General features: G+C 46.2%; 1 protein-coding gene across 4 annotated transcripts in view; it reads left to right on the top strand.

Moving 5' to 3' along the window:
- Window positions 1–27,532, top strand: part of AGBL4 (AGBL carboxypeptidase 4) — a 1,457,435-nt gene that overhangs the window by 1,260,507 nt on the left and 169,396 nt on the right. The gene's annotated exons all lie outside the window — the stretch shown is intronic.

The raw sequence follows: 27,532 nt of genomic DNA, 5'->3' as shown, positions 1-27,532 counted from the left end.
CCCCCCCCCCCCCCCCCCCGCCGTCGGCCTTCCTCGTCAGGCAGTGAATGGTGGCTCAGGCAGGGACTGGAGTGGGGAATCACGTTTCAGAGCCGGCCAGCGTGGCTGCCACTCGGAGCGCTCCCTTTGTAGTTTGAATATGCAGCCTCTAATTAGACTTTGCCTTAATTGCAAGATTTCCATACGCCCCGCAACTGCCACGCACTCTGTCTGGGGATAAACACGTCCATCAAGTGAGAAGCAAATTGTGGCTGTTGCCTTGGCCCCATCATCCGGTTTGCTCGCTCCGCTCCGGTTCCTCTGGGGACGTAGTCAGCCTTCCCCTGTGCAAGTGCTCTGGGGCCCACATTTTAATCAAAAGCGTACCTGCCTCTAGGAAAAAGAGTAGAGGCACAGCTCAAAAGTGATTAAATTTAATAACCAAAAGACCAGAAAAAGTCTGCTTTGCAATGCATAATTTCACCAGATATTTATTTATTTCATCATGTGGCCACATTCTGTATGCTGTATGGGGACACTTTATTAAAAATGCCATTTATTTTAACAGCAGCAATAAGGGAAAATGCACACCTTTTTTTGCCTCCCTGCTGTGTGAAAGGCATTTGTGGTTATTAAATCACTCTTGAGCAGAGGAATGCCTGTCTCCAAATTTACTCTGAAGTATTTCAATAAAATGATCTCAAATGTTTATTCACTCAGCCAAAGCCATGCTGGGCCAGGTGCTAGGCTGCCCCAGGGATAATGAGGTGGAGCACACAGAGTCCCTTCAGGCCTGGCCCCCAGGGGCTGTTGAAGCAGTTTTTGTTGAAGATAGGAATGAATGAGTGAATGAATGAATGAAGGGGTGGGGAGCGATAAAGAAAGGAGACGCCTCGGGTCACAGAACTGGGACCCAAGCTGTGTGAGGTATTGCAGGAGCACAAAAGAAGGGTGGGTGGGTTTTGCTTCGGTGTCCTAGAGGAGGGGCCAGCTGCTTCAGAGGTGAGAATGAATTTCAGGTGAGAATCTCAGGGCCTGAGGAGGGCGTAAGGCGTTACAGGCAGAGGGAATGAGGTGAGTAAGGCCTGTGGCCATAAAAGCCCTCCGTGCTCCCACTTCCTTCAGTTCTTTGCCCACACGGGTCTCCCTTGTGAGCCGTTGTCCTCATCCAGCCTCGGCTGAAGGAGCGTACACCCCGCCCCCCCACCACCACCGGGGGGCGCTCTCCTGTGCTCTGCTGCTGCTCCAGAGCCCGCCCATCCTGATGTATTTACGTGAATGCTGTCCTACCCCCCCTCACCGCCTATGACCTCAAAAGTTGGATACGCAGATGGATGAGTGACTGCATGAACGACTGGGAAAGCTCAGTGTTTTCTCGGCACCTTGAGAGGTTTGGAGTGGGGTCCGGAGTGTGGGGTCCGAGTGGGACCTGCTGAGAGACAAGGCTGCGGGGTGGTGGGCCCCTGGGCTGACTGGCTGGATGTTGCTGTGACGTGGCCACAGGGAAAGATATTAAGCCCGGGAGTGACCTGGTCGCATTGGTGCTTCAGAAGGATCACTGTGGTGGAACTGTAGAGGATGAACAGGTGAGGGCAAGAACCGAGAGTAGGGAAAACGGAACCTGGTCGAATGGTCCAGGCAAGAAATGTGGGGACCGGAGCAAAGCAAGGTGGTGGGAATGAAGGGTGGGGCACATCAAAATAGAAATGTGTATTTGGGGTGAAGCCACCGTGACTTGCTGATTAGACGGGGAGGGGGAGAAGGATCGGACTCAGCGATGGCCTCCCGTTTCTGCTTTGGCTGAGCAGGTGGGCAGTGATGTCATTCACTGGGAGGGGACGGGGATTTATCCTCCCCAGGGGCACGGAGGCAGGGCCATGGAGAAATGTTTGTTCTAATCAGAATCCTTGGCTGATCATGAATCACATTGTCTGAAAGCCACATCCACATGTGTGTCTCGTGTTTGGAGGTCCCTGCTGAGCCCCAGATAAGCAGTTGGCAGGATTGCCTTTTCAAGTTAAGACTCTAGGTGATGGTCTGTGTGGTGAGGAGCCACTCAGAATCTACCCGTCTCTACTGACAGTTCATACCAAGATGTACTGCTTTAGCCCCCCACTCCCTTAAAGATAACCATGAGGCAATGGAGTGAGCATAGGATTTTGGTTCTCAGCAAATAGACATGAGTCTCGTCTCCATTATGAACAACACTCGGACAGGGGCACTTGGTCTCCCTTAGCCTCAGTTTCATCATCTGTGAAATGGGAATAATGATGCTGTCTGGCGGTGTCACTGTGAATCTCTAGGTGTTGAAGGGAGCGAGGAAATTCAGTGGACTGAAAAGGGCTGTTGAGGTGGAAGAAACCAGGAAATGCTGCAGGTGAGCAGGCAGGAGCAGCAGACGGGGGCGGGGACTAGGAGCAAGCCCAGCAGGGCAAGAGAGTGGGGAGGAGCAGCTCTGTGCCCCGCCTCTTCCTCAAGGGCTTCCTCAGAATCTTGGAGTCAGTGAGGCCGAGGCTGGTGCCAGATTTCTCAGATGTGCACTCCATCCAAGCGCTGCCAGACCCTTCCAGAGAGGGCTGAGTGAACTTCCCTATACACAGAGAACTGTTGGGGCTCATTCCTTAGAAAGTTGCCCCCATCTTATGACACCCCCTGAGCACCAGCCTCTGCTCTCCAGGTCACCCGAGCGGCCCTGTGCTGCCCCTCTGCCGGCCCAGCGCCCAACCCTTCTCCACCGTGGACAAACTCCCATTTCTGTTCCGTGTTGGAGTCCCTGCCCCCAGAACTTTACAGAACGTCCCTCCTTGTGCCCCAGCCTGAAGCCTGGCTGCCCCCCGGGGGGGGGGGGGGGGACGGGGGGGTTTCCCATCTTTCTCCTCTGGGTCCCCTCCTAGGCCACTCGTCAGCCTCAGGTGCTGTCTTTTCCTGGGACCTTCCTGAGTGCTTGCCCTGGGCACTGCTCTCACTGGGTGAATTCTGTTTGTTTCTGTCTTTCCCACTCACCAGACAAGGACTTCTCAAGGACACCACCGGTTCTTGCTTCCATGTGTCCCATGCCCAGCACAGCATGGCTTCACACAGTGTGGGCATCAGTCAAAGGTGCCATGCGCCTCCCTCCCCACCCCACCCCACCCCCCTTCCCCCGTGGAGAGTGGCTGCTCAGCTGCAGTTTCTCCAGAATAAGGGGACACTGTGCCCGCAGGTGGCCAGCACTTCTTAGAGGGGGCGGGGGCGGAGATGGCCTGGCCCGGCTTTAGGAACCTCTTCACCGCAGGGTTTCCCAGGCAGCACTGTCTCCCCAGGGGCTGCTGTCCTGATGTCTCTCATGTACACTTCTGTTTTAACCCCATTCATGGGGGCCACAGCCACATAATTGGATTGAGCAGACATTGACAAGGTCAATTTGACAATTTCATTAATCTTTTATTAAACACGGGCCCTGAGCTCCAGCCAGGCTCGTCTGCATGCCGGGCTCAGGACGTGCCTGGCATATTCCTGTCTCACATGCCTCTTTCAGGCCAGACGTGACTGTCCCGGTGATGCCAGTAGCTGCTGGGTGCTTCCTGAATCCAGGCCTGATGCTGAGCTAGTCCTTTAACTGCCGAGACCAGCCCAGCAGGGTGAAGGAATTGATACCTGTAAGGCACTTAGAACAGAGTCCAGCCCATACTTCGTGCTCTGCATTATTATTAGTACTAGTACTACTACTGTTAGGGAATCAGGCTGGAACGCTGGCAGAAAAACCAAGCAGCCCTCAGATCTTGGTGGATCGGAGATTTGTTTAACACTGGCGGGCTCAGAGGAGACCATTTCTCCAAAGATCTGAGCCCTGAATGCAAGGGCGAAGGGTAATTTATAGTTGTCAGCCTCCATGTTGGCCCCCCCCCCCCCCGCTTTTCGCGTGCATGGCAAACAGGGCAAGAAGAACCCAGAAAAGGGGTTTCTAAGCCAGAGACCAGAGCTTGTTTTAGTCCCATCGGCCATCTTATGGTGTAAAACTTTATTCATTTTCCCAACACTACTACTGTTATTAACTCACGACACCTTGAGAGGTGGGGATTGCTAAGGAGGAAACTGAGTCCCAGACAGGGCAAATGGTGTGCTCAGGGTCTTCCCATGGGTACAGAGAACAGCAAACAGGGGGACTGGAATGTGAGGAAAAGGCCAGGTCCCGAGAGCCGTCCTCTGCCTCCCAGGCCAGTTGGAGGACTGTAGGTGATGGAAGTGGTTTGACCCTCGCTGTGCCTGGCACGTGCTCAGCACAGGTCTGTGGAATGAAAGCAGGAAGGAATGCGTGTGGAACATTCATGCAGGCTGTGGAGCTACTTTAGAATGGCAGGGTAGGGGACTTCATCTTCCAGGGAGAAGGGAACTGTAGGTGGACATGAGCCCTTAGGACTCAGAGACAGGTGGGAGACAGAAAGCACCAGTCGAGGAGGCAGCAGAGGTGGAGGCTGAACTGGGGCAAGTGTGCCGCCAGGAGCAGGGGGAAGGAGGTGGGTGGTCCAGGAAGGTGAGGGTGGAGAACCAGGCAAGGGCCACATCCCAAGGCCTTGCAGAACCACGGAAAGGGTTCCAGTGAGGAGTCATGACATCTAGTTCCAGTTTCACTCTAGCTTCAGTGGGGAGGCCCAGAACCTGTTCTGGATGTACTTGATGCAGGGAGGTCACTGGGAGGCTGCCTCAGGAATCCAGGCAAGAGGAAATAGGGACTCAGGAGTTGTGGGGACAAGGGCAAGGAGGGGCCAGAGAGGGGGGCCAGAGACAGAGGGCTGCACAGCCCTGGGCAAAGGTACACTTGTTTTGGGGTTAAGGGGAGCCAGGGAGCAGGTGATATGTCAGGTCCAGGTGGTCAACACGAGCACCTGCTCCCTAGGGGCAGTGGAGAGGGTGGCACTTGTCTGGATAAGTCCATCCCTGTGCTTCTGGGCCTGCTAATTAGTAGGGACAGACATGGAGTCAAATGAGACCTTCCTGACACCACCATGCCTAGTGCTTGTTTTCATAACTATAAGCAGACAAGTTGCCTTAAACACCAAAGGTTAATGGCTTCGCTAGTAAGGCCAGAGGCACCCACAGACTCACACACATGGGGACTGATAGACTCTCCCGGAAGCATGAGAGGCCATCAGAGTGCTTGGTTAGTTTGCTGGGATATCACTCAACATCTGAGCCGGTCTCATGTCCAACATGCAGCCTTTTCCAGCATCTCTGAACCTCAAGACCCTCCTCCTTTCCTGGTCTCTGCTCACCCACAAGTGCCTCAAGAGTGCTGCCCAGGCTTCATCACCCTCCAGTCAATAGACTCTGTGGATGCTAGCCATGGATGGGAGGGGAGTAGTGGGGGCAGACAGACAAATAAGGACACACAGTGCCAGGAGTGAAGGGCGTCCCAAAGAGGAGAGATAGAAGAATCTGTGTGAGAGGTGATTCATCAGGGAAGGCTTCCCAGAAGAGGTGACATTTGCACTGAATCTTAAAGAATGCTCAGGGACTCCATAGGTAAGCGTTCGACTTCAGCTCAGGTCATGGTCTCATGGTTCGTGAGTTCAAGCCTTGTGTCAGGCTCTGTGCTGACAGCTCAGAGCCTGGATCCTGCTTCGGATTCTGTGTCTCCCTTTCTCTCTGCACGCGGCCCCCCCCCCCCCCGCCCCCGCTCATGCTCTGTCTCTCTGCGTCTCTCAAAAATGAAAAACACGTTAAAAAATTTTTTTTTAATCTCTAAGGAGATGGGAGACCCAGTCTTACTCTTTTTTGAGTCTTCCCAGGGCAGGGCCTGGAGCACCATATGTAAGGCATAAAAGCATGTTTATGGCTTCATTAATAAGTTCTTTTTATTATTATTATTTTGATTTATTGCTTTCTGTTCTAATCTTTATTATTTCCCTTTATTATTTCCCTTTCCTTCTTCCCTTTATTATTTCCATGGTTTGGAGCTTTATCTGCTGTTCTTTTTACAGCTCTTTTAGGTGGAAGTTTAGGTTGTATATTTGAGACCTTTCTTCCTTCTTTAGGGAGGCCTGGATTGCTATATATACCCTCTTATTACTATCTTTGCTGCATCCCAGAGGTTTGGGGTTGTCACATTTTCATTTTCATTGGCTTCCATGTACTTTTAAATTTCCTCTTTAATTTCTTGGTTAACCCATTCATTCTTTAGTAGGATGTTCTTTAATCTCCAAGTATTCGTGGTCTTTCCAAGTTTTTTCTCATGGTTTATTTTGAGTTTCATAGTGTTGTAGTCTGAAAATATGCAAGGTATAATATTGATCTTTTTGTACTTGTTGAGGGCTGACTTATTTCCCAGTATGTGATCTATTTTGGAGAATGTTCCATGTGCACTTGAGAAGAATGTGTATTCTGTTGTTTTAGGATGAAATGTCCTGAATGTATCTGTTAAGTTCATTCAGCCCATTGTGTCATTCAGAGCCAATGTTTCCTTGTTAATTTTCTGCTTAGATGATCTGTCCATTGTTGTAAGTGGGATTTGAAGTCCCCTAGTATTATGGTATTATTATCAATGAGTTGCTTTATGTTTGGCATTAATTGATTTATATATTTGGGTTATTCCATGTTGGGGCATAAATATTTACAATTATTAGATCTTGGTGGATAGACCCCTTAATTACAATATAATGCCCTTCTGCATCTCTTGTTACATCTCTTTATTTTAAAATCTAGTTTGTCTGATATAAGTATGGCTACACCAGCTTTCTTTTGATGACCATTAGCATGATAGATGGTTCTCCCTCCCCTTAGTTTCAATCTGCAGGTGTCTTTAGGTCTAAAATGGGTCCCTTATAACCAGCATATAGATGGATCTTGTTTTCTTATCCATTCTGTTACTGTAGTGTCTTTTGACTGGAACATTTAGTCCATTGACATTTAAAGTGAGCATTCAAAGATATGGGTTTAGCACCATTGTGTTGCCTGTTGAGTTGGTGTATCTGGTTATGTTCTCTGGTCCTTTCTAGTCTTTGTTGCTTTTGGTGTTTTTTGTTTTGTCTTGTCTTCCCGCCCCCTCCCCCTAAAATTTATTGCATGGCTGTTTTAGTGGTCATGAACTCCTTTAGTTTTTGTTTGTCTTGGAAACTCTTTATCTTTCCTATTTTTTAAAATCTTTTTTAAATGTTTACTTATTTTTGAGAGAGAGAGAGAGAGAGAGAGCATGAGGAGAGGAGGGGCAGAGAGAGAGAGGGAGACAAGAATCTGAAGCAGGCTCTAGGCTCTGAGCTGTCAGCACAGAGCCTGACATGGGGCTCATGAGATCATGACCTGAGACAAATCAGAAGCTTAACCAACTGAGCCACCCATGTGTCCCTCTCCTTCTATTTTGAATGACAACCTTACTGGATAAAGAATTCTTGGCTGCATATTTTTCTGATTCAGTACGTTCAAAATATCCTGCCTCTCCTTTCTGGTCTGCCAAGTTTCTGTGGATAGGTCTGCTGTGAACCTTATCTGTCTTCCCTTATAGGTTGAGGACTTTTTTTCCCTTGCTGCTTTCATAATTCTTTTATTGTCTGTGTATTTTGTGAATTTGACTACGATATGCCTTGGTGATGGTTGGTTTTTATTGAATCTAGTGGGAGTTCTCTGTGTTTCTTGGATTTTGATGTCACTGATTAGGAAAGTGTTCCACTATAATTTGCTCACATAAACCTTCTTCCATTTTTTCTCTCTCTTCATGTTCTGGGACTCCTATGATTCAGATGTTATTCCTTTTTCAATAAGTCACTGGGTTCTCTAAGTCTTGTATCGTGCTCTTTTGCCTTAGTTTCCCTCTTTTTTTTCTGCTTCATTATTTTCAATAATTTTATCTTTGAAATCATTGATTTGTTGGTCTGCTTTGTCCATCCTTGCCATCATGGCATGCATTCAAGATTGCATCTCGGTTATAACATTTTTTATTTCATCCTGACTAGATTTTATTTATCTCCACAGAAAGGGATTCTATGCTTTTTTCAACCCCAGCTAGTATTCTTATTATCATGATTCTAAATTCTAGTTCAGACATCTTTTTTATATCTCTGTTGATTAAAGCCCCTGACTGTCATTTCTTCCTCTTCCTTCTTTTGGGGTGAATTCCTTCATTTTGTCATTTTGGAGGCAGAAAAAAATTAATAAAGTAAAAAATTAAAATCAAAAACTTAAAAACAAAACAAAAAATCAAATACTGGAGGCTAGATCCTAGGTGTGTTTTGGTCTGCTTGTTGAAAGAAGCTTGATAGAATAGAGGAAAAGGGAAAGAATAAAGAGAAAAAAAAGGCAAGAAAAAAATTAAAATAAAATAGAATAAAATTAAATAAAGAAAATGAAATAGAATAAAAATGTTTTAATAAAAAATAAAGCAAAAATAAAATTAAAATTAAAATTTTTTTTCTCTTTTTGTATCCAAGAATGAGGAAGAAACGAAAGAATAAAACAGAAAATAAGAAAGCAATTTTAACAAAAAACAGAAGCAAAGAAAATGAACAAATAAATGAACAAGCAGACAGAATGAAACCCAAATGAAGTTACATCCAGTTGACTTGTGCTCATCTTCTGGGGGATGTGCCTGGAAGGCACAGTTGGGTGGGGCTTGTTGTAACAGCTCCATTCTCCACTATGGCGCTGCTTAGCTTACTGGGGTGGATCAGTGTGGAGCATGTGCGCCTGAACAAGAGAGGTAGCAATGGCTTCACCCAGCTCCTTAGTCTCTGGCACAGGACCTTGGGCTCTCACTGACCTACAATCAAGCACCCCTCCTTTGGCTCAGGCTTCTGCCCACTCCGAGTCTACCCTGTCTGTGTCCAAGCCATCCACCTTCCAGGCAGCACCTCCCTCCAGAGTTTTATCTCAGTTGGGGTTGTGTTTCAAAACCTTCAGAGACCTCTGCAGCTTGGACCTGCTCCAGCTTTCTGGGGGAGGGTCTTGCTGAGCAATGACCAGGTGCTGGCTTGCCCCAGAAAACATTCATGTGGTTGTGCAGTAGCAGAGATTCAGAGATCGTGACTAACCACAACACACAGCCAGCACCAGGTTTCACTGCACTCTGGCATCTTTTTCCCAATACCAGCAAACATGGATGCTCTCTGGGGTCTGTTGGGTCCTTTGGCTGTGCAGAAGCTTTATGGCCTCTACCAAATGCACTCTAAGCAGGGGAACCACTTCTCCCTGTGTAGCCCATGGACCCCTCAGACCCCACTGCCTGCTCCTGGGGATTTGTCCTGCTTTCTCACCAGAGCACTGCCAGGCGCTGAGCTCTGAAGCTTCAGACTCTGCGCTACACTGTTTGTAGAATTCTTGTGGTATTGAAACCCTCTCCTTTCTTCCCATCAGTGGTTTGGGGAAACAGATTTCTTGTTCAGTCCCCTGTGATGGTTTTACTTTTTCTTTCTCTCTCTCTCCAGCTACTTTCGGGGGAGTGCTTTTCTCTCACTGGCATGAAGGGCCACACTCTTCCTGTGAGCCTAACTCTCCCCCTTTCCCTTTCTTTGTTCTCTCTCCACAAAAACAGCTCCCTACCCTTCATGGTTTTTTTCTCCTCCAGTTCACTTCTCTGCACTGTGTACCCACCAAGTTCTGTGGCTCAAGTTATTCAGATTGTTGTGTTAATACTCAGACCAATTTCCTATGTGTTCAAAATGGTTTGCTGATCTACCTGTGTTTCAGGGATGAGACAAGCTCAGGGTCTCCATGCTGCTCTGCCATCTTAACTCCCCCTCAAACAGGTACTATTTTTATCTGTTCTTGTAGCCACGAAGCCTCGCTCAGAGCCTTGTACAAAATAGACATTTCATGGAACTTTGTGGAAGGAAAGAAGAAGGGAGAACAGACAGGCAGGAAGGCTGTGAGTGGTAGGTTTGGGCTGCTTCTGGAGAGTCAGCGGTAGCTAGTGGTCATTGGGTCCTTCCCTCACTTTAGTGACAGACCCTGAGGCCAGAAAGGGGAGGGACTTCCCTGAGCTCATTCAACAAGTTAACAAGAGGGAGACCATGGCCAGACTGGAGCCTTTCTCCTCAGGCAACACATGGCCACCCTTCCCTTCTTCCCCCACAAGTCCTCCTGGCCTCAAGTCAAGTTCCCTTATTCAAGGCCTGATGTATAGTCCAGGCAAGGATGGCCCTGGTCCTGCCAAGCTTTGAAGACTCCCCCCAAGCTCGAGTTTGCAGGAAAGTCTGGGTCTCAGGCAGGGAGACCTTAGGGAAGCAGAGGGAGGTAGCCAGTGGGGAAAACTTGCCAGCATCAGGGAGACTTCTATTCTGTATCCTCAGATGGTGGCAGGCTACTTCTCAGAGGCTACAGTACTTTGGAAAATCATTTCCCTAAAAGAAGAAAACAGGCTTTAGGCTCAGCCTTTGCAATCTGTCCCTCACTCAGTGGCCCAGCCAATCTCCTGGAAACAAGGCTGTAAGTATGGCCTCCCTTGCCTACCAGACCTCAGTAGGCCCCACTGGTGGCAGAATAAATTGTCCCCTTGGTAATATGGGGTCCTCTTCCTGGACACTCCCCACAAATCTTCCCAACCACTGCTTTCTCTGTCACTCCCATGGTGCCTCTGGGTCTTTGCATATGCTGTGACTTCCATCTCAGAACCATTGTGGTTTCTCAAGGCCCTTCTCCTTTGCCTCTGAGTGGCCATTCCCTCTGCAGGGCTCCTGCAGCCCTGAGATCACAACCAACCTCTGTGTTGTGCCTCACAAAACCCTTGCACCCATGGCATGCCTTCATTGCTGCCACTGCCCTGCCCCTGAGTGTCATTTAGCCCAGTCACAGAAGAGGCACCTGGGTGGCTGAGCAGAGGGCAATTCTGTAGAAAATGCCTGGGTGTGGGCTTGAGGGTAAAATAGTTTTCCCACAAAGGCAACCTTCAAGCAGATGTATGTTTATTAGCTGGAACCCTGGAAAATCCCTTGTCACCTTGGACAATCCCTTCACCTCTATCTGAGCCTCAGTTTCCACATCTGAAAAATGGCAATGACACTGCCCACATCACAGGGTTAAATGAGCAAACGTGTAGGAAACCCTGAACACATAGAAAATGCCTGTCAGTGTTCTTTCTCTCCCATGCCCCTTTCCTTTGCTAGAACATCACTCTCAGACTCCAAAGGAAAATATTTCTAGAGGCCAAAAAGTGACCCCAACTCAAAGTAGAACAACAGACCTCACCCCCAATTGGACACATAGAACCCAAGGCCCTCACTTGAACTCCAGCTGGGGTGTCTCCCTGCCAGACTCTGGGGACAGACCCCTCTCACCAGAGCCCCCCACACTGGCAGTTCCAATGGGCAGCTGCAGGGAAATGCCCAATTTCCAGCCCATGGAGTCTCTGCAATGCTGGATTTAAGTGTGAGAAACACACCAAGCACCAGGGAATTTCTGCCGAGGAAGATTAGTCTTTGTCACCTGCTATTGTATAACTAAAGAGGCTATTTCAGCAGAGCACTGGGATGCCTACCAGCAGCCCCCAAAATGCTTTCTGGAAGATGATGCCCAAGGCGTGTGCTGATTGGCCTGAGCACTTGGCAGTGTCTCAGCAGAGGCTCTCTCTCCATTCCATGGAGATGGTAGTCTGGCTCCAGCTGGGGCTGAGCTAGAGATCCCACATCTGCCTGGTGCTGATTAAGTCCTTCTTGCTAGGCCAGAAGCTAAGCCTTTGGACAAATTCAGGGCAGAAGGCAAGCCAGGGAGGTGACTGGTGTCCTAGCCAGGGTACTTCACTCAAGGACAACCTCAGCAGTTAAGCAGATGGTTTAAACTGTTTCCCCTCAGTGGATGTTCCAGATGGCTGAAGCTGACTATCTGGAGCATAGCCACCTTGGATACGGTTCCCCTGGTGCTTCCTTGCGGCCGCTGCCAGGAACTGTATTCAAGTAAGAGTTGTGGACTCAAGAGGTCAGAGACCTTGGACACAGTCACTTCATTCATTCATTGATTCATTCATCTTTTCATTACTGCATTCGTTCATTTAACAAATATTTATGGAGTTGCTACAATATTCCTGGCTTGTTCTGAATGCTGGCATTTGATGTCCTTGTCCTCATGGAGCGGATACTCTAGTGGAGGGAGACAGACAAAATGACAAATGGGCAAGCAGATTTATAATGGCAGGTCATGATTAGTACTTCTTAGGAAAGTAAGGTGGGGTAGAAGACACGTGGTGCAAGGATGCTGTTTGGTCAGGGAGCTTTTCTCCAAGAAGGTGGTATGTGAGCAGAGACCTGAATGGAGTGAGAAAGTCACCCCATGTGGCAGCTGAGAGACCAGTGTTGCATTCCAGACCTCAAGATCATCATGGCAGAGGCCCCTGAGGCAGGGAGTACCAAGGTGTCCCAGCAGAGGCAAGGCAGCCTAGAACACATGACGTGATGCAGGGGAGAAGCAGTGGTGGAGAAATGGACAGGGATGAGGTGGGCCGTGTAGACAGGACCTGAGTTGAGGCCATTCTCTGGGCAGACCCAGATCTGTCTATCCGTTCAGAGCTCTTTGGGGAACAGGGTGCCTCTTGGGGTCCCAGAACCCATTCCAGGAACCACCCAGGGTCCCAGAGGAAGACTGGTGGAACCTGCATGTGAATGCTGGCCTTCACCTCCATCTTCCCACTAGACTGGTAGCTCCTTGGCTACAGAGACAGCACCTCATGGTGCGGGGTTCCCCACATGTGGCCTCTTCTGCCCAGCACAGTGCTCAGCATGCCAAGCCTAAGGGTGCCGTAGTACAAAGACATGGGTTTCTGAATCAAACACACCTGAGTTCAACTCCCATTTTCCCACTCACAAGCCATGTGATCTCTGAAGTGTTACTTAACCTGTATGAGCCTCAGTTTCCTCACCCACAGCATGGGTCTGATCCATTTCATGAGGTCATTGTGAAGGTTTTAAAGAGAAAGTTGTGAATTGCCTCATGTGGTGGCTGGCACACAGCAGGTATGCAAATATTGCTTTTTCTCTTCCTTCTACTTTCCACCACCCAGGATCAATGGTGCCAGATCTGCAGACCAGAGCTGGCATCAGAAGGGACAACATAATCTGACACTCTCAATGGCGGGTGAGAATGGAGGCTGACTTGGCAAAGGGCCACCTCAGCACTCCCCCAACGTTGGGATGTTCCCAAGAGCAGCAGGGCAGCGGGGGAGGGGACATACACCATGGTCACCAGAGGGGCTCTGAGGTTTTGCCATGACTGGCTGCTTAGGGTTCTAGGTTGGCCACTGGAACTGACTATGCAGTTGGGGGTGGACCTGGGAGCCCTTCTTACACCAGTGCCTTGCCAGTCCCAAAGCCAGGGTGGGGTGCTGTGGCCCCTCCAGGGTAGGCAGACACCCTGCCTAGGAGGTTACCTCTGCTTTCCCACCCAACTGAGCATAGCAGAGAAGGACTGTGTCCTCTGTCCTGCTGTCCCCTTTTAGTCATGGTATTGGCTGCGTTCCCTGCTTGGTGGCCTCAGTCCAGGAGCTTTCCAGGGGGATGTAAATTAATGGTCCCTGGGAGAGTGGAAGAGGAGCCCCCAAGGGTGAGGACTTGGAGATGGGAGGCATGCCAGGGCTCCCAGTCCATGCCAAGCAGGCGCTCTGCCCTCAGGCTTCCTCCTCGGCTGCCTGCCAGTGCCTGAGGCCAGTCAAGGGACCAGAGAATCAGCTGTAGGGCCTCAGCAGACAAGATTTGGAAGATGTCACCAAGTCTCTCTGTGCTTCCATTTTCTCCTTTTTCCCAAGTGAAGTAAATTAGCTGCCTGTGGTTGAGAGACTACGTTAAAAACAATAACTTGTGATTATTGTATATATGTACAGAAATTTAGAGCCAGTGAAGTACTTTCACATTGTTTGATACTCAAGAAACTTTATGCAGATCATATTGGAACTCCCACAGTATCCAAGGCAGATATTTTTATCCATAGTTTTAGCTGAGGACACAGGCTCAGAGTGGGCCATCAGCATGTCTGAGGTCACACTGCTGGTTAGTAGCAGAGTCGGGATTTAAGTCCAGGTCAACCTGGCAGAAACCTCATGATCTTCCTACTCATCCCCTGGGAACAGAAGAATCATCAGGATGGAAGCCAAACCTGGGCTCACTCCTCTTTCTCTCCTTGCTGCCACGGACCACCCCCACCCCTTCCCCCTGCCACCAGATTCTCTGTGATGTGTTTGCATATTGATGATAGTGTCACAGGGGTATGGGTAGCACCCAGTGATGAGCTAAGGAAATGAGATGTCTTCCTTCCTTCCTTCCTTCCTTCCTTCCTTCCTTCCTTCCTTCCTTCCCAGCCCCTACCATGTGTCCATGCCTGCTCTCCATGTTGGATTGTAATCTGCTACATGAACAAGAGTCTGCTGTCCCTGAGCCATAGGATGGGATAAATATGCAAATCTCTTTGTCCCTCTCATTTGATTTGTTGTAATGAGATTTCTCTGGCATCATATCCTCAGCAGCAGCAGAAAAAAAAATGCCATGTCCTTCCTCCAGATGTCATATAGATATGTTATTCCTGTAATGTGAGGGATGCAGTTGTTGTGGGCTATTAAGATACTGATATATCATTTGGATCTGAGCTGGGGATAAAAGCCCCTTTGCTTTGTGAATGAAATGGGGTAGGGCTAGGGTGGACAGTGTGGGGCAGGGGGTGTCAAGGCACTGGAATCAGAGACAGCTGGATTTGAAACCTGGTTTGACTGTGAAAGTCGTTAAGTGATGCTTTGTGGAACCCCTATGCTGTGCCTAACTCTGTGTGAGGTGCTAGAAATGCAAAAGGAATCTGAGACCCTCCCTTCAAGGAGCTTACAATTTTCCTGGATTGAGGTTATAATTCAGGATGGCTTCATGGAGGAAGGGACTCTTCCATCATGGATTATTACCCCATAGATACAGCTCCCTTCTGAGTGCAATCACTCCCTGAAGTTTGAAAGGTCCTCGCTGATGCAGCCAGGAAGCCACCTCTGCTTTGGGCTCTATTCATATCTGAGGGCATCTGTGAATTATCAGATGGGCCCCAGATGCTACCTGAACAAGTCAGGAAAATTCCCCCCAACCTTAAGCCTTAATTCTTCTTTAGTCTGGTGGGTTCCATCTAGGTGTCTCCTGACTTTGGATATTCCAATCCATTTCTATGACTCCCTTGAGAAGCGCCTCTCATCTCCGGGAAGAGAGCTTCCTTACTTGAAAAATGGGGACATCCATAAAAACAACATGCTCTACAAACCACTCTTCCCTTACAAATTTAATGGTACTCGATGATGGCCCGGTTCCAACAATATCATGGCCATTTTGCTGAGCTTGACATTCATGGCCCTTTACAGCTTCCCTCAGCCTCCCTTTATTTATTCAACAAATAGTTTTTGAGGACTACCCATGTGGTGTGTACTCTTCTAGGGGTGAAAAGATACCCAGAATTCCTATCCCGTGGAGCTTATGAGCTAGTCAGGGAGACGGATAAAAAATAAATAAACAAACATGATCTGATCTTGGGTCACGTTAAGGGTTATGCAGACAAATGTAACTGGATAAAGAATATAGAGATAGAATTAATTCAACAAACACCTCTCAAGTCCTGACTTCATGTCAGGCCTTGTGTTGGGTCCTGACATGGATGCTGTCTGGCTGGCCCCCAAACTCCTCTGTGCTGCCCACAAGATGTGCTCTTTTTTCCTCTCCCTCCTGTTCCTTCCCCTGTCTGCTCTTCCTTCCATCTTTCTTTTTCCCCCTTCTTTCCTTCCCATTCAGTCATCAAACATATTTTGAAATGCATGTGCTCAGCATATGTCAGGTGACAGGAACTTTCACAGCCACCCTGAAATTGCCTTCATTCATTGTGGGTCACCCCTTTTCAAACCCCAGGGAGCCCTAATTGACCCAAGAGTCCACCTGTGAGTTCATATGGCCCTGTGGCTTCACTGTCTTACTTTGCTCTCAGATGTATCTTATCCTGTATTAAGCTAACATGTGGAGGTGTATTTGGTATTTATGTGTGTGCATGTATTTACATACACCTCCATACAGTTGTGTGATAACCTATATGCCTATAAGAGTGTATCCTGTGTTTGAGTGTGTATATTGGATTTGGTTTTAAAGTTATCTATTTACCTATTTTGAAATGTCTGCTCATTTTTTATATACCATTAATACCCCCTTGTGTTATAATTTTAGCTTTGAAATATGTTTTAACATCTGAGAGGCTAAGCATCTTCCTCTTTTATGCTATAATATCTTAATCTTACTATTTATTCTTCTAGATAAACTTCAGAATGATTTTTTTGAGATTAATTTTGAATAAAATCCATACATTAGCTTGGAAATTAACATCTTTATACTATTCAGCCTTCCTATACAAAAATGCAGTATCTATTTTCACTTGTTCAAGTTTTCTTTTAGGTGTTTCAGTGAAGTTTTATAGTTTTCTTCACTTAAGTCCCTAAATTATTCCTTAAGATTTTATATTTTTGTTGTTACTATGACTGACATATTTTCAAATTTTAGTTTTAATCTTAATTCTTGTTGGTATTTAGAAAAAGCTACTAATTTTTTTTTTTTTTGGCATTAATACCACCAATTTGTTTAGGAGTTTTTTTTCAGTTGATAATTTTAGGGCTTTCTAGTTAAATAACCGTATCATTTACAAACAATGATAATTTGTCTCTTCCTTTCCGATATTTATAACTCTGAATTGTATTTCCCACCATACTGTATTGACTAATTCTTATATATCAATTTGAAATAATAATGATACTTGTCTTATTACTAAGTTTTAATGAGAATACCTATACTATTTCACGATTCACTATGAAATTAGCCCTCATTTTAAGATAAATACTCTTTAGCATGTTGAGGAAGTGCCTTCCATTTTTAATTTATTCATTTTTTTTAAATTATCATAGAGTGTTTTCATTTTATCAAATGACTATCAGTTCTCTGATTTGACCTGTTTGTTTCACTATTATACTTCATTACTCATCTTGCATTCCTGGTATGAACCTTCTTGATCTTACTACATTTGACATGCAGGTATTGGATTTTGGACTTCAACTTTTATAAGCATGAGAGACCATTTTTTTATAGCTTTGATATTGAGCTTGTGTTATCTTGAGTAACTTCCTATCTTTTTATATGCTTTAGAAGAGATATTTAGTTCAAGAACTGTCTAATCACAAATATTGGGTGGGGGGGGGGAATGCCCATAAAACCATTTGGACCAAGAGCCTTTATAATTTCTCATTTTCTTTTATGGTCACTCAGGTCTTTCACTTCTAAAGTCAATATTGGTAACATCCAAAAACATCCCTCTTGTCTTGACGACCTTGCCTCTTGTAATTAAAAAAAAAAAGTCCATTGTTGTTATATCCCCTTTACTTTGTTGCTCTATATTGGTCACTTTTTTCTTGATTGTTTTTGTTAGAGGTTTGTCATACTTATTACTTTTGTAAAAAAAAAAAAAAAGTAGCTCTTGTATTTCTATATTAAACTTACCATTTTTCTTTCTGCTAATTTATTCATCTATAGCTTTACTACTTTTTCCTACTGGTTTTCATAGGTTTCTTTTTTTCTTTGCAGATTATGTAGTTACAGTCTTATTTATTTTTCTTAATCTTTTCAATTTAGTTAAGAATGCATTTGAGCAGGGCACCTGGGTGGCTCAGTTGGTTAAGCGTCCAACTTTTGACTTCAGCTCAGGTCATGATCTCACTGTTTGTGAGTTCCAACCCCACATTGGGCTCTGCACTGCCAGTGTGGAACCTGCTTGAGCTTCTGTCTCCTTCTCTCTCTATCCCTCTCCCACTTGCTCTCTCTCTCTCAAAATAAATAAAAATATAAAAAACAAAAAAGACTGCATTTGAGCATAATTTCTCTCTGAGCATGATTTTGGCAGCATTCCATTAGTTTCATAAATTGTTTATTTATATTTTTATTATTTTCTAAATATTTTGTAATTGTATTTTTTCTTTTTATTCTATGACATAACATTTTTATAAAGGTGATTTTAATCTCCATGCAGCATTTAGGTGCAGCTATTTCTGTTGCTGTTGAGACATTAATACCAATTTCTGGTTTTAGTAGTTATGGCTATAAAATTAAAATAATATATATTTATATTATTATTTGGAATACAAAATTATTCTATGTAGAGTGAAAAAATGTTTTTTGTCATTGACTTAACTTTATTGATTATTTTCTTCAAATATCTTTTTAATGTGTTTTTTCTTTTAGTATTTTTCTTTATATTTTTAATATTTAATATATATAAAATAATATAGTTATGTATATAAGTTATAAAGCATAATGAACACCTGTGAACTCACCACTCAAGAATCAGAACATCACCAATAACTCACATTTATCAGTCTTACCCTCATAGTTAACTATAATTATCAATAATTATCAATTTTGTGTTTATCATTTCTCTTTTTTAAAAAAAATTTTAAATGTTTATTTTTGAGAGAGAGAGAGACAGAGTGTGACTGGGGGAGGGGCAGACACACACACACACACACACACAGAATCTTAAGCAGGCTCCAGGCTCTGAGCTGTCAGCACAGAGCCCAATTCTGAGCTCAAACCCACAAACCGTGAGATCATGACCTGAGCCAAAGTTGAATGCTCAACCAACTGAGCCACTCAGGTGCCCCTTCCTGCTTTTTTTTTTTTTTTAAGGAGAGAGAGAGCAGAGGAAAGGACTAGAGAGGAGAGAAAGAGAGAGAGAAAGAGAGAAAATTAAGCAGGCTCCATGCTCAGTGCAGAGCCCAATATGGGGCTCAATTCCACGACCCCGGGATCATAACGTGAGCTGAACTCAAAAGTCACACATTCTACCAACTGAAAAACGCAGGTATCCTGTCATTTCCTTGCTTTTTAAATAGAATTTTAAAAATCACCTATGTTTGAATGTCTGAAAACAGAAATAGGATAATTGACTATTTTGTCTATGCATGCTATCTAGGCTCCTGCTCCAATTTCTGTTGCTTTCTTTAGGAATTTCAAATATTTGTTGCTTTACATATTGGCTATTTTGTTGGCTGCAATAAGTTTATGACTGTTAAGTCTTCAATGTAGATTTTTGCTTCTAATCAATTTAATGTGATCAACCTCTTCCTTGTTAATGGTTTTTGCCTCAAATTCTGCTCTATTGTTAATATTTTCACTTCTTTTTTCTCTTTAATTGAGTTTGCCTGAAATATTTTGGAAGCTTAATTTTTAACCTTACTGTGTAATTTTGCCTGAGGTTCAGTAGATGGTAATGTTTAAGATGTTGTGCTCTGAGATAGGAATGGGTTTCAATACCAGTTCTGCTGCTTGACCTGGGGCAGGTTTCTCAAGGGTAACAGTATCCCTGCCTCATGTGGTTGACAGTGGCCTAGATGAGATGATTGAAATGTTTAGCACAGTGCAATGCACATGGCGTGTATGCAGTGAATGTTAACTATTTTGATTATCTCTTACAAGTTGCACATAACTTAGTGTTTGCGTTTTAGCTTGAGAATTTTTGTCCTCTAATAGAATAATTTAGACAGTTTACAGTCATTTCATATCTGGTGTGTTTGCCCTTAATCATCTGTCACCTACTTTTTTTGTTGTTAAAAAAAAATTTAAGTTTATTTAGTTATTTATTTATTATGGCGGTGGGGGGGGAGGAGCAGAAAGAGAGGGAGAGAGAGGGAATCCCAAGGAGGCTCTGCACTGACAGTGCAAAGCCTGACATAGGACTCGATCCCACAAACCATGAGATTGACCTGAGCTGAAATCAAGAGTCAGATGCCTAACCAACTGAGCCAACCAGGCACCCCATCTGTCATCTGCTTTTACACTCTTATATATATATTTTGCTCTTAAGTGTTTTCTCTTTCTTTGTAAACTATTTTTTGTTTGTTTATATCTCTTGTATTAATTTAGAAGTTTAAAATCCTCTTTTAATTTAACTCTCAATGCCTTAAGATGCTTGATAGACAGTTACCCTCATATTTCTCAAATTGTCAGTGAAGAACAAAGCAATCATTTTTACTTCTCTTTGTACAACAGAGAATCTCAGGTGCTTTTACTCCCCTTGCCATGTTCCTCAACACTCAATTCTGCTTTTCTAACATCGAAAGCTAAGCTTAGCTGTCAACCTGTTTTCCTTCCTGTGTGATATTTTCTTTATCCTTGAAGCTTATTTTTCCAAGATCTTGCTAGTTATGGTTTTTCTTTTCATGAATATTGCCTAGATCCCTGATCCCTTTTGGGTTTTGGACTCAAGTTGATATTGTTTTGTTTGCTTTTGTTTTGTTGTAGTTAGTTAAATTTTTTCCCAATTAAGTTTTTGTCACTTTCATTTTTATTATAACCCCCCCCCAAGAATATTGATCATTCTTAGACTCCACTCTTATCTCCTGTATCCATCACCTTCTTTCTCATCATTTCCATCACTGTCATTTTTCTCTGCATTCTTTGAGAAGTATTCAAATTAGTCCTCATCACTGCTGTCTGCAGTATCGACTCTGTTCTTTTCTTACTCTCGGGGGGGGACTTTAATTTGGTATCTTATTTTGTGTTCCTTTGCCATATCATCCCAGTTCATTCAACTCCTGTGTCTCTGCCTTTGGCACATCCTACTCTCTGCTCTTCTCTTGCATCTATTGAAAGATTCCAAGCAGATGGCCTCTGAAATGGTCTTAGTTTCTTTTCAAACTTTCTTTCTCCAGATTTTCAGGGCAATATTTCCTTTTCCTTTCGCATTAGTTTCTCTCCAAAGGTCCCATCTTTTTGTTTCTTTAGAGGTTTTATTTTGTTTTGCTTCATCATCTTTGAATAGAGCCAGATCTACACAGACCTGGCATTTGCAAACAGGAAGCCTCGGAGGGAAACATTGTTGACCCCTCACTGATTTATACCTGAACTGCTCTGCCCTGGGTTCTTTTCTGAGGTTTCACAACAGCATGATTTTGCCAGCCTGAACTTGGCTCTTCTCCAGGATAGCTTCTAGATTTTCTGACTGCAGGATCAGATGCAGTTTGTGCTTCTTCCTTGACCACAGTAGTGCCTAAAAGCCCTTCCTTGCCCAGCATGCACTACTTCCAGGGTGCTTCCTGTCTCGTCCCTGTTTACAAGGCTTCTCCTGAAGAGTCTAAGTGTTTCTGGATGCCAGCCCTTCCTCTGCTTCCTGTCATGCTGCATGCTTAGTGTTGTTGCTTCTAAGTGCATGCTAGGGGGAAAAAAAACAGGAACAAGAAGATGAGAGGACCACAAGGTCAGGGAGGGAGAGGGCAGTGCAGGGCTCAGGTGCTAGCTGGCTCAGAAGATGGGTCCTCTAACCTGGTGGACTCTTGTTTTCCTATTCAGCATGTCCTCAGTTTGGGAACAGGATGTGCAGGAAGTAAAGTCTTTTCCTTCACTTTGGGGTAGGGAGATATTAAGAGGCCAAAGTGCTGAGCCGCACCATGAATCAAATTATATTTTGAAGTCTTAGTGTTATGAGTCACCATCGTGTGTACTACACATTCACAATTTAAAAAAATTCTAATATCTGTTCTCTAACTTGATGCTAAAAACAACCTGGAATTAGACAAGACAGATATTATTCTTCCCAGTTTACAGATGAAGAAACTGAGACCCAAAAGGAGGCGGAGACTTGTCCGTGGTCACACAGAGTCACATGTAGGAACAGGAAGCGCAATCTCCCTGGCCCACCTCACTGGGTGGGCTCTCCTCTAGAGCAGCTGCTGCTTCCTAGGTCTGGTCACGTGGATGTGAGAAAGACAAGATTGTCTGAAAGGGCAAGGGGAGGCTTCCTGGAGGACTGGAGCTGGCACTTGAAGATGAAGAGAGACAATAGAGAAGAGTATCCTAAGCAAGGGACAGCTGGAGCAAAGGCATGAGTGGGGCTGGAAGGTCATGGGAGGATGGGCCAAAGTCTCATTCCCAACCACTCCTATGCTTGGGGGTGAGTGCCGACGGTAAAACCCTCCCAAAATGTTCAAGCTGCACTTTAGCTAAGCATCCTGATCTCAGCTTATCCCTGATGCCATATGCCCTTCATTGACATTGTCATCCCATCAGGGTGGGGGAGGAAGGAAAGAACAAAGATAGTGCAGTCAGACAAAACTGGGCTTGAATGCTTGACTGCAAGGCCTGTCTCACCTCCCTGAGACTCAGTTTCCCCCCTTGAATAACGGGATAGTAATAGCTGGACTTGCTGAGTTTTGTGCAGATTAGAGAAGGAAATGCATGTGAGGTCCATGCCACATAGTAGGTGATGGACACCTCTCAGTTCCCTTTCTTTCCTTCCGGGCTCTTCTGTGGTCAGGCAAGAGATGACGCCATGCTCTGTACTCCCCAAGAAACTTGGAACACAGCAGAGCGACATGCAAACAGGATGGCAGCCTGAGAAGGCCAGGCCTGCCTTCCTCCCTGTCGGGGCCGCATGTCACACTTCTCAGAGGAGAATCTCCTCTGACACTCCTCTCCTCTGAACACTGAGGCTAATTTCTTCCTAAGTGAAGGCCTTGGCAGCTGAACCTCCACACGTGGTGGACTCCCTTGTTTGCTGTCAGAACAGAGCGCTGTGCTCCGTTCAGATGCCATGCATTTTAATTGTCCGAGCAGCCTTTTGTTTGCCCACCATCCCGGAAGACGAGTACAAGGTGCATCCTGAATGAGGCACTGTCAGACAAGCCTGGATATGCTGAGAAACTTGCTTTGGCTTCAGGGACTACCCCTGAGGCCTTGTCCCAAATCACTGGATTTGGGGAGGCTAAAATAAAGGGACCCGATCAGCAATGTGCTGGTATTTGGTAGACTCCACTGCCCATGAGACTATGCTGGGCACTTCCTGATTGAGGCACAGGTAGCTGACAGAGTAATGAGAGCCTCAGTTTGGATAACTGAAGAAGAAGTCCCTGAGATAAGGATTTGAGTGCAAGACATTATTTGGAAAGTGGAAACATCAGGAGGGAGTGGGAAATAAGACAGTAAAGGAAAGGGAGATGGTCAAGGGCATGTTATTGAGAAGGTTACCTTTGTGGGCAACTGAGGATCAGTCTTGCTGGGGACTCTAGGAGATAGTGTAGAATATGTAGGGGCATTGGGGGCCGGGGTGACTTACCCACAAATTCATGCAGTTCCTGGCTGAAGGCAGCCGGGTGGGAGAGTGAGGTGTATACATTCCTTGGCACCTCCGACCTGCCATGCATGGGGACAGAGTGGGATGCAATCGTCAGAGAGTGACCTCAGGCCAACCTGACCAGGGATGCCAGGTCAGCTCGCTTTGAGGTGGGCTGATAGCACAGGGCAGCAAACAGCACTTGCTACAGAGAGAGACATGTGACACATACACAAAAGTGATGCTATTCAGACAGTCACTAATTGAGTACCTACTATGTGCCAAGTACTTTATTTTCTTACAGAATCTCTATAGGCAAGTTATTATTGTCTCTATTCTATGGAGAATGGAAACTGAGGTTCTGAGAGGGTCTATGTCATCCCCGGGGTCTCAGAGCATTAAGTAGCCATACCAGCTGGCAAACCCCTCTGCCTGCTTCCAAAGCCTGGGTCTTTGCAGGGCTCCTCATAAGACGGGATAGAACTGAAAGAGGGCCACCACATGCCAGGACAATCCATCAGGCTGTAGATAGGTGAAGAAATCACAGGCACCTCCTGGAGTCAGGCTTGAGAGACAGGAAAACACTTGGATATGGAGACACTGCTGTTGAAAGAGTGTGGTCAGTGGCAGACCTCCCAACCTACTACCACCAATGGGAGCTAAATGGATGACATTTTTAAGGTGGGAAGAGGCAATTCTAGGACTCTTGATGGGTTTGGGACCAGCTAGACCTAGGTTTGGACACTGCTCTCCTTCCTACTGATTTACTCCATGAGCTTGAGCCAGTTATTGGACTTTTCAAGCCTGAACATTCTCAACTGTAAAATAGGGATAATATTACCTTATGGGAGCATTGTGAGGTTGAGATGGTGTGGAACACATGAGGTACCTGGTGCAGAGTCGGACACGTAGTAGGTGGGATGTGAGGCCAAGAAATCCTGCTTGGTTCCAGGTCCTGCTCCGACTTTATCTGTGCTCTTGGGCAAGATTTGTTCCTCTCTGAGCCCTAGTTTCTCCGCCTATGAAATGGAGATCAGAACCCCAACTCCCAGAACACATGGCTGCAGTGAGATAGACAGAGCCAAAGCACCAGAAATGCCCCAGGGATCCAGCCCTCCAGCCAAACAGTGGAGGAACTCAGGATGGGGAGCAGAGGTGGCCGTTCTGATCTGGTCTCAGCTTCCAACACACCAGGTAGCCCTGGGCAATTTCCTTTTTCTTTAGATCGAAATGACAGTGTTGGCTGAGACAATCTCTGAGGGCTCTGGGATACTGACTTCTCCCCACCCCGTATTGACTGTACCCCTCTGGCCTTTCTCTCCCCATCTCCTGGTCATGGGCTTGTGCTGTGGTTGGTCATTGCCTACCTCCATTGGCTCCAGTCTCCCTGCTGCTTCTCAGTGGTTCCCTGAACCCCACTGATCTGCTCTTGGACAGACCCCAAGCCTGATAGCCATTCTCAGTGCCCATGGCCCAGCTGAGGTCACCCCCAAGCCAGGGCCTGTCTATGTGTGTCTGGAGGCAGAGCTTACATGTTGCAGGTCACCAGGGGCAGGGATGTAGGAGAGGGGGAACACGGACCACAGCGCAGGCTCTTCCAGACTTAGTCCAGCCCTAGGAGTCTTTCTGTGTCAGGGAGTCATTCAGTAAATGCCTTAGAGCTTGGTCTGAAGTCAGGCTGAGGGGTCGAGGGTGTGACAAGGGTCAGGCTCAGTAAACTGGACACGCCCTTTCTTTCCCTAATATTCAGCCATCCTTTCCAACAGACCAGCAAGGTCTTAGCCCCTCACATCAACCCAGGCCTCAGGACACTTGCCCACACCCAGTAAAGTGATTTTGAGCTTCAGGTCTAGAGGGGTTTCTAGAGGGGTTTTGTTCCTTTACTTTGGGTGTGTCTCAAGAGCCAGAACTAGTGGGGCAGGTGAATGATTACATGGTATGAGTTCACAGATACCAGAGATGCTGCTAGAAACCTCCAAATGCTCCTTCTATCTGTCTTATCAATACTAAAATCTCAGTTAGAGGTTCATTCACTTGGATTAGGTTTTGGAGCAGTAGAAAAAACACTGGGCTATGAGCAGATGAGGAGCCGAGGCTCATCTTTGCCTCCTAATTGCAGTTGCATTACTGCACTTCTCTGAGCCTCAGTTTCCCTATATTTAAAGTGGGAATAATGCCCACCTTCCAGAGTTGCTATCAAGAGACACAGTATATAAAGCACTGGCACCTGGCAGGGGCTCCATATACAACCCTTCCTTCCCATTCAGCAGGAAGAACAAAGTGGATTTGGATGACGCCATGCTGGAAGTCACCACCAGGTGACAGCACAAGGCATTTGTTCTTTGTTGGCTCCTAATAAGGATGCACTTTAGTGATGTGTGAGATGAACCCAGGCAGTGGTGAGTGCCCTGGCCCTGCAGGTTAGTGGGTCAAGGCTGGCAGCTTCCTGTCCTGCTTGTGAAGAGCAGCTGAGTCCTCTATTGGTGGGATGTGACACCTAGAGAACATGACCGGAATTTCCCAGGGGATATAGATAAATGGCCACTTCGCCCCTGCCCTCAAGGAGTCTCCGGTCTGCGGAGGGAGGCAGAAGTGTATACAGATAGGGAATAGATGGGAGTCACATTCTGATGAAGGGGCGCACAGAGGCTGTGTCAGCACAGTGAGGGACACCCCACCCTGCAGTCAGCAAGGGCTTCTCAGGGAGGGGGGTCAAGCAGAAGAACATCAGGGTCCCCTGGTGGTGACCAAGGTTTCACAAGGGCTGCCTGTGATTCTGTGGACTCAGAACACAACACCCTCTCCCTTTTCACTACTGCTCAGGCTATATAGGGAGCCCATGCTTCTCTAGTATCTATCAGTTCCCCCATTCTCTCACATCCTCACCCCAGAGAAGCCTGATCTTCCAACAGACATGGAGTGAGGCCTCTCCCAGGAACAATTCCTATCCCCTCAGTCCTGTTCCCAGCTTCACAAGTAAGCAAGGCCTTGGTGGTTCTTCCTGCTTGGTGATCACAAGCCCTTTTGTAAAGGAAAAGACCCTGGGCAAGGAATCTAAGGTCCCTGCAACCACATTCTAAGCCCTGTCCTTCCACTGTCCAGCTGTGACCTTGGACTCGCTTCCCATGTTGTACATCCAGGTTGACCTAGAAGGTCCTAAGAAAGCTCCCAGTTTTAACATCTAATACCCATAGATTCTTCCTGATCCTAGAGCCACCTTGGGAAGGTCACCAGCTTGACACTGTGGAAGGAGAATATGGATCCTTCCAGGATCGAAGGAGGTAACAAATGTACCAGTGCTTTGAAAGCTTATGTATCCCCCTGATGATGTTTACATTGTGCTCTTAGAAGCAAGTGGCATACAGTTCTCCGCTGTGTCCTCCACAGAGCCTGGCCGGGCACCCAACACCTGGCTATATGAGGAAGAAGATGCATAGGAAGAGATGGAAACCATTTTCATTTTTTTAAAATGTTTATTTATTTTTGAAAGTGTGAGTGGGGGAGGGTCGGGGGGGGGGGGTAGGCAGAGAAGACCCAAAGCAGGCTCTGTGCTGATAGCAGACAGCCTGACGCAGAGTCAAACTCACAAACCGCGAGATCATGACCTGAGCTGAAGTGGGACGCTTAACTGACTGAGCCACCCAGGCTACCCGGAAACCATTTTCTAATACCTGTCCAGTGGTCCTGGGGTAGAAGGAGCACCTTTGTTCTGTGGGGCCTCAGAGGGCAGAGCCTGGGCCAGTGTGAGCAAGCCTGCCAGGAGACGGGTTTCTGCCCCAAATGAGGAGGTGTTTCAGCTAGGGATATCTAGAGATGACCCTCCAAGGGGCACCTGGCTGGTTCAGTTGGTAAACATGTGGCTCTTGATCTTGGGGTCATGGGTTCGAGCCCCATATTGGGTGTAGATATTACTTAAGGAAATAAAAAAAATAGATGAACTCCAAAAGTAGAAGTCTTGCTGGCAATGATGGGCATCTTGGCCATGGTCTAGGCCAGCCCTTCCCAAACCTGGCTGTATATGACAAGAGTCATGTTTAGAAACTGAACTCTGAAGATCTTTGAAGACCCTCAGGGATGTGGTTTACAACTTGGTATTTTCATAGATTGAGGTGCTTAAAATGGGATCCACCTGCTGGGTTTGGCTGCCTCCTGAATCTCTCTCTTTGGGGCCTGCGCTTCTCCCCCCACTCCTGCCTTCTTTCTGGCACCCGGACAAAGCTGTAACTGCTGTCTGCTGGGTCCCAAACCTCCTTCCATTCTGAAATACAACTGGTTAAAGAGAAGGGGGTGGGGAAAGGTGTAAGTCAGATGCATTTGAAGGAAAGCAGCTTTGAAGTCCTGAGGCCATTATGTTAATGGCATTACTCAATTTCTGGAAGCAATCCTGATTAAATATTCATTGGCTTTGATTATACTGAAATTAGGGCTAAAGCGTGAAGTCAAATTGAGGGGAGTAATGGCAGTGTAAATAATGCATGGCCTCTAAATTGAAAACACCAGCTTGTGCGGCCCC

The sequence above is a fragment of the Herpailurus yagouaroundi genome, unplaced genomic scaffold, assembly GCF_014898765.1.
Source record: "Herpailurus yagouaroundi ecotype Mexico unplaced genomic scaffold, PumYag 77, whole genome shotgun sequence".
Taxonomy (NCBI): Eukaryota; Metazoa; Chordata; class Mammalia; order Carnivora; family Felidae; genus Herpailurus; species Herpailurus yagouaroundi.
This window is presented reverse-complemented; position numbering and strand designations above follow the sequence as displayed.